Genomic DNA, 7,877 nt, shown 5'->3' with positions numbered 1-7,877 from the left:
ATAAACTTGGGTTGGTTTCATGGGCATCCATAGTTGGCAGTCTGTAAAACCAGCCACTCTGTGAACCCTCCAATTTTCTCTTAAAATTTTGCTGAACAACACACTCCTGGAGCCTGAGGAGGACTGGGTTGTACTTTGTCACTTAGCATTTGTATCAACTCCCTTCTCAATCTGGGGGCCATTATTGTTTTCCTGCTTAGCACAAGTCTTTGAAATTCAAATGTCTCCACCCTGTGCTTAAATTTAATAGCCTTTCTTTCTGTCTGCTGGGTGACAGGGAGGATGTTCCACATACCCCATAATTTGGGGGAAGGAGACATTGCTTTTCCAAGGTCGGGTCTGTTTGCCTGTCTGTAATCTGTGTGCTTAGTCCCCTGGATGATCCTCCAGACTAGAATGAGGCGGGGGTCTGGAGAGGAGGGGAGATCTCTGTGGCCCGGATTGGGCTTGAACATCAATGTTCATTTCCCACAGTTCTGGGGATGATAGGCATCCTAGACCATGAGGGCCAGACTCCTCCTGGGTGCTCGCCTCCTTGTTCTCAGACAACTAGTAATCTTGCTATGTCCTCACATGGTGGACAGAGCTCAATCTAGGCACCATCACGTAGGGATTAAGGTTTCAACAAGGATTGGGGTGGGGACATGGATATTCAGCCCATGGCGGGTATAAGGGAGAAGGGTGAAAGGGACCCATGAGGAGTCCCCAGAGTATCCCCAGATAGTTCAGATACACCACAAGCTAAAACCAGAGGTGAGGGGCTCCAAGTTCCCACACCTGGGATGGTCAGAGATGAGAATCAAGTTTTGGGACTGTAGCTCCGTGGTGGAGCCCTTGTCCACCATGGGCGAAGGTCTGGGTTTCATTCCATCAGTGGGGGGGGTGTGTGGGGGGGAAGGCACTAAGTTCAAAGGGCAAAGAGGTCCTTTGAGGGAGGTCAAGAGTGCTAGATGCTAAGGTGGTGCCGTGGAGAGTGCAGAGTGCTGGCAGTTCCCAGCCACCGAGGTCACCAGTTGGGGCCAGAGGTTTTTTTGCAGGTCACTTGGAGGATGGAGCAAGGTCCGAGTGCAGCACCGACCTCGCGTGGGCTGTGGTCATGGTCTGTGCATGAGTAACGCTGCTATGGTAGACGGGAAGTGGAACAAAACTGGTGGCTTTTGCTTTGTCATGAGCCCTATTGACAGGTAAAAGGGCCTACTTCCTTCTTCCTGTGGAGAGAACCTCGCTGGGGAGCAGGCTTCAGCCTCTCTTCTTGAGCCACAGGAAGAGCAGTTGTGATGTGAGAGGTCAGTTTCTGGGCTCTGGTGGGAATGTCCCCAAATGTGCAGAAAAATGTCCCCAAATGTGCAGAAATCCTGTTCCAGGGGAAGTATCCCTTGACGTGTCCTCGTCCTCATCTGCTGGGGTTGGTCATAACCAAATATCCTTTTATAGATGGGGCCAGCTGGCCAACAGATTTCTCTCCCCCAGGCCTGGAGGTTGGGAAGCCTAAGATCAGGTGGCTGGTGATTTCAGACCTGGTGACCGCTGCTTCCTCTGTTGCAGGTGGCTGTGGGGGCGCATGGTAGGTGGTGGAGGTTGGGGTGGGGGAGAGAGAGAGAACACACACTCTCTCATGTCTCTTCTTATAAGGACAAGAGCCCATCTTGTCAGGTCCCCATCCTTATGACCTCATTTAGCTTTAATTATCTCCTTAGAGTCCCTTCTCCAAATGCAATCACACCAGGGACGAGGGCTTCGGCAGAGGAATTAGGGCAGGGGACACAGTTCAGTGCAAAGCAGTCCCCGTGGACACGCCTGGGTGGGGCCCTCTGTCTTGGCTCCATATGGAGTTTGTAAGTTCACAAGGCAGAGCCCAAAGAGGGAGAGTGGACCTCGTTCTCTAGACCCCAAGCTGGGTGGGTGAGCTGCTTTCAGGCTCAGGGGAGGGAGCTTAGGAGCCTGGTTAGATGCTGTGACTTAGATCTGGAATGAGCCTCACCCCCCCCCCAAAAAAAAAGCTTATGTCTTGAAAGCCTGCCCCCCAGTGCAGCAAGGTTCAGAGGTGGGGCTTTCAGGCCATGATTGGATCATGACAGCTGTAACCTTGCCAGAGGATTAGTCCATTGGATGGATTAATGATTTGAATGGGCTCCTGGGTGGTAGTGACAGGCAGGTGGGGCATAACTGGAGGCCTTTGGTCCAGGGGGAGTGGCCTTGGGGACTATACCTTGTCCCTGGCTCCTCTTCCTCTCTCTTCCTCCGGGCTGCCATGAGCTGACTGTGTCCCACTGTGACCTTCTGCCTCACCTCTGGCCCAGAACAATGAAGTCCACCCTACCACGGACTGAGATCTCTGAAGCCAGGAGCCAAAGTGAACACCTCCTCCTGTGACACACGAGGCTTTGGGGCTCAGCCATGCTCCTTGTCCAACTCAGCCATCCCCGAAACACCTCCACTGCGAGTCACAGAGAACTGCCTCACCAAAATCACCTTTTGGTCTCCAGGCTGCTTTGGTCTCCTGGCATTGAGCGCCAGCTGTGTACTGGCCCTCCTCGCTTGCATTCCCACCCGGGCTCTGGCACTGCGCATCCAGTTGCCTGCTTCTTGTCTGCAGAGGGTGACCAATCTCGTGCGTCCCCAAGCTGCCGGATCTTCTCCTCCCAGACCTGCGTTTCCTGCAGCGTCCCCGTCTCGGGGAGTGGCAGCCCACGCTTCTAGGTGCTCAGGCTGAAATCCAGAGGTGGTTCTTGTCTTTTCTATTTTTCTTCCCAGACTACCGGTCAGTTGACTGACAAATCCTGTGAGCTTGCTACGGAAAATGTCTGCACCCTACTCTGTGTCACCCTTGTGTCTGGTGTCATGGGTCAGCCAGGAGTCTCCTAATGGGTCTCCCCACTCTCTCTGCTTCTCTGCCTGTCCCCATACTCCACACCAGGTCCCTTCTCCAGAGTGACTCTGTGAGTATGTAGGTCAGATTGTGTCATGAATATTTTTCAAACTATTCAACCACTTCTCTCTCTGTCTCTCTCTCCCTCTCTCTCTTTCTCTCTCTTTTATATATACACATCTTGCTGTGACTTGCAAAACCAAACAAGATCTGATCCCCCCTCTCTGGCTTAACATTACACATGGCCTCCTGGCTAGCAGGTCCCCCATAGTCGCACCTCAGGACCTTTGCAATGTGTGTTCTGAAACTCTCTCCTTCCTTAGCGCCTTGCTCTCCCCGGGTCTTTGCTTAGTGAGTCTTGGTGACTTTCTTATGTGAAATTTCAACCCCTTATCATTTTATATGTATCTGTTTTCTCCCTGGGCAGCAGTTATCATTGTCTGACATCTGAGGTGTCTGTCCTCTTGGGTACTTGTCTCCCCAACAAGAATGCAAGTGCCGTGAAGAATTGTATCTGCGCTGTTCACTGGTCCCTACAAGAGCTCGGCCACGTAGTAGGTGCCCCGTAAAAATAAACACCTGCTCAAATGGCGCATGCATCCAGCCCATGAAAAGCAGCTCAACATCGTTAGGGAATGCAACTCAAAATCCCAAGATGCCACTTTGCCACGAGAGTGGTTGTTGTCAAAACACCACAGTAACAAGTGCTGGCAAGGACGGGAAGAAATGGGAATTCTCACTCATTGTTGATGGGGTTGAAAGACATTTTACGGTCAATACGCAAAAGAGTCGGCCAGTTTCTTACAAAGGTAGGCATAAAATTGCCATCTGACCTAGTAATTCCACTCCTAAATATCTACCTAAGAAAAATGAAACGTCTGTCCACATAAACAGAGAGCAAGCATTATTTATAGTTGCCTGAAATGGAAACTACTCCATGTGGTATGCCCATGCAATGGAATACTATTCAGTTGTCAAAAAGAATAAAATACATGCTACAACATGGATGAACCTCAACTACATGCTAAAGGAGAGCAGCCAGACACAAAAGACCACATGCCCTGTAGCTTTATTGTTATGAATTGCCCCCAGAGAAGGCTATTCTAGAAAGGAGATTAGTGGATGCCCAGGGAGGAGGGTGGGAAGTGGGTCTCAACATAAATGAAGAATCGTCCTGGCTTGATGAAAAGGTTCTAAGCCAGGATTCTGGTAATGGATGTGCCACTCGGTAGATTTCCTGACTGTCACTGAACTTTATGATTTAACACTTAAGATGGACGAATTGCATTGTCCACCACGTATGCTTCAATAATGTTGTTTTTAAAACTCGAGTGAACAGCTGTTCCTGTGTCCAGATCCGGGTCCGGAAGGTGTCAGGAAGGAGAGAGTGCAGACAAGGGTCCAGGCCTGTCTGTTCCCTTCCTCTGACCGTCAACGTGACCGACCAGCCCCTCTGCTCCCAGAGCGGGTACAGAAGAGGGGACCTCCCAAGTGCCCGGGGTTGAGGGAGGTTCCGCCTGGCGGGCCCCAGGGTGGTGACTGAACTTGGGAGGGCGGGCAGGAGTGGGGGCTGGGGGGCGGCGGGGGCGGGGCTGGCTGCTGGCAGAGGAACCCGGGGTCAGCAAGGCTTCCAGAACCCCAAGGGCGGCCAAGGAAGAAATAAAAGCCGCAGAGACCCTTGGGACCACCAAAGGGAATAAGGAGGGCGTTTTACGAATAATCAGGGGACAAGAGGTACTTGAAAGCTGCTGGACCCATGAGTAAGTGACAAGGGAAATAAAATTCATGATGATGATAAAAATGGCTGAGCCTCTGAAGTGCTTTGTAAAATTGGTCTCTAACAAGGAAAAGAAAGGGGAAAATATCCCGGGGATGGGCAATTAGAGATAGACAGAAGCCTTGTCAATACAGCGGGTGGAAGGGAGGAGGGAGAAGCCTGGAAAAAATCAGGTGCCTGCCTGGTCCGAATTCCCGGGTCTGGATGTAGGCCCTGGGGCCGGGGGAGTGAGCGAGGGAATTAGGAGATCGTTGGCAGGTATTTTAATGATGTGTTTTTGGGGGTGGGAGGGGCAGAGTAAGTGAAGAGTCAAGAGGTGGAAGAGAGACTGCTGCGTGCTGAGCTCCACGTGGGGCCTGGGGCCTTGCTGGGCGCCTCACTTGCTGACCTCAGCTCTGACACCCCCGTCACTGGGTGGAGACTGACAGCCATCAGCCCATTTTACAGACAAGGAAGTAGAGGCCCCGGAAATGGGTGGGACCCTCCAAGATCACTCAGCTAGCTAGCCAAGGGTGGTGCCAGGTTTTGAACCCATCCTTTGCAGAGTCCAGAGAAGATGCTTTTTAATTTACCAGTTGCATTTTCTCACCCTCGACATTGGATCCCACCAAGTTGCAGACATCCTGTGTCCCGGATCCCTGGGATTCTCTGGACGGCGATGGGGGGCTGTCTGATTTTGACGTCGAGGTGTTCAGAGGAGATTTCGGAATTTACGCGTTGAGGAGGAAGAGAGGGGCCGGGGTTGAGGGTCGAGAACGTCAGAGTCCTCCCGTGTAGGTGGGTCCTTGGGATCCAAAGTCCTTCTCTCACCCAGCCTTGCCGTCGGGCCTTGGCGTTGGTTCTGGGCTGTGGCTCCGTCTGCTCTCAGCCTCGGGCGCTCAGGCCAATGGCTTCTCTGACCCCATTTCTTGTCTCTCTGCTGTTTTGTTCACCAGACGGCTCCAGGGCCCTGGGTGAGAGTGAGGGAGGAGAGGAAGAGGCGTGCAGGGCCGCAGACCCGAGGCGGTCAGGCTGCTGGGCCACGGGGGTCTTGTGCATGGTGTGACGGGGACCCACTGTGACCTTCACACGCCTGGTCAACCCTCCTGACGCTCCACCATAAGTGGAGTTTACTTTCTTGCCTCCTGACCTCGAGCCTGGCCACGTGGCTCCCTTGGTCATTAAGAAGTCAGTGACGTGACACAGATGAGGACAAGAGGTGTGTTTGTGTTGGCCTCCTCTTGCTCCTCTGCCAGGAGGGGAACACGTCCCAGTTAGCCCACGATCCAGAGGGTCGGAATAGAGCTGCCGTCACTGTCCCTGTCTTTCTGTGAGGAGTGGAGCTCTCTCAGTTTCTGTGGCGTGACATGCAATTGTTTGGTGAAGTCAAATCTATCCAAACTCTGTTGCCTTGAATATTCTTGAGAATGAATGCTCACAGACACAGACTACTGAGGATTGGTGGTCATTTGTTACGCAGCAGTAGCTAACTAATACACAGTGTGCCTTGGGAGCACTCCAGTTCCCGCCTAAAATCTCTTTTTACTTTGATTTATTAAAATTAAAAACAAATCACGAAGCACCCAGGAGGTAGGGACCCTTTCCCAAGTTAAGCAGGATGGGCTCAGAAGTTTTGATTTCTGTCTCTGAGGGGCTCAGGCTGGGGGAGACAGGAAGGTAAACAGGTGGTCACAAAATAGACCATCGATCAAGTCATTGTGGGGACAAAGGTCCTCAGAGTCAAGGCTGGGAGGAGGCATAGGGGCCCGAGGGTGCTCAAAGCATAAAGGGCAGAGGGGCGCGGAGCAAGGGGGTGCAGTTGCGAAAGCCGAGTCCTTTAGAGGCACAGGCAGAGCCCGGGTCTAGGTGGGACAGTTTACAAGTCTCTGCCCAAATGTCTTGATGAACAAAAGGCACTGATGATGGCCATTTGCAACCAGCTGAATGACAACGAAGTCCAGGGTTACTCCATTGAACACAAAGGTGGCGATCGATGTGAAAACACTCCAAGAGACTCCCAGGGAATCAAAGACCCCGGGTCCTGAGGCTGTCACAATAAACAGCACAACCGGTGGCCCGACTCAGAGGTGATCACACACTGACCCCTGGTCTGGAAGGCAGGTGCGTCCCCGAGGCCCAGCCAGGGGGGCTGACATGGGTCCAGATCTTCTGGGGCTGGTGGAGGTGCTGGTGGAAGAGGCCACTGGGCTGCTCCTGGCCACTGTCCCCAGGCCCTCCTCTCGGCTTCCCCCATTGTCACTGACCCTTGACTTTTAGAGTGTGGCATCTTCTGCAGGGGAGGCCTCGGGGCGTGGGGAGGCGGGCAGAGCGGGGGCCATATGGTGGGAAGCGTGTCCCTCCCTGGGGCTACCTCCCTCCTCCAACACTCCCCTTCCAGGAGCGCGCGGCCCGGAGTGTGCGATTTCAGAGTTAATCTGTCTGCACTAATTAAATATTGACGGCTGTTAAATATTCACGGGGCGTTGGAGCTGGCAGGCTGGCTGTCTCAGGCCCCGCTGGGGGCCGCTCTGCTCACGGGCTGCTCTGGCCGGTCCTCGTCCCCTTCTCTCTCTCACCCTGCAGCTTGGGCTTCTCTTGTTAGGAACCCCTGGGTCCCTGGACACAGGCCCCTCTGCTGAGCTCTGCCACCAGCCCTGGGGCTCCCAGTCCACTCCCTGTGTACAGTCTGCGGGGGGGACCCGGGGGTCACTGTGAACCTGTGTCCTCAGGGGGAATGTGGCCTGGGGTGTGCAGAAGGCTCAGGGGCTGCTGAGAAACCAGGCAGAGTGTCCCTAGTGAAAGGCCTTTCTAGAAACTTCCACCAGGAGCCGGGAGCCGGGGGCAGTGTGGGAGGGGTGGGACAGCAGGGCAGCTGTCAGCCCAGGGCCAGGGGCAGCTTGCCGAGGGTGCTCACAGGACACCCAGGCAGACTGGGCAAGGGGCCAGTGGAGAAGCTCCTTCGGTGTGGGGTTTCAGACAGAGCCCCAAGGAGGAGCCGGGGTTAGCCAGGTCGGGTGAAGAGGGCTTGGCACGGAAGGCCTCACATCCAGGGAACAGCATGCGCGAACTCTGGACCAGTAGGGGAGGGTGGCTCAGTGTTCTGAAGAGCAGTGTTCTCCCTCTCTGTCTTCCTCCTTCCACGTCCACTGATTCCCAGTTCCTGCATGTGGCCAGGAAGCCACTCCCTCAGCCTGGGTCTCGTGCAGGCCTGAAGCGGGACAGGCTCTTCCCCAGGCAGAGAAGGCCAAGTTT

Source organism: Marmota monax, unplaced genomic scaffold, assembly GCF_021218885.2.
Source record: "Marmota monax isolate L192 unplaced genomic scaffold, Marmota_monax_Labrador192_F-V1.1 WCK01_AAM20220418_F8-fsc00317, whole genome shotgun sequence".
Taxonomy (NCBI): Eukaryota; Metazoa; Chordata; class Mammalia; order Rodentia; family Sciuridae; genus Marmota; species Marmota monax.
The sequence above is the reverse complement of the archived record's forward strand: the minus strand, read 5'-3'. Positions refer to the sequence as shown.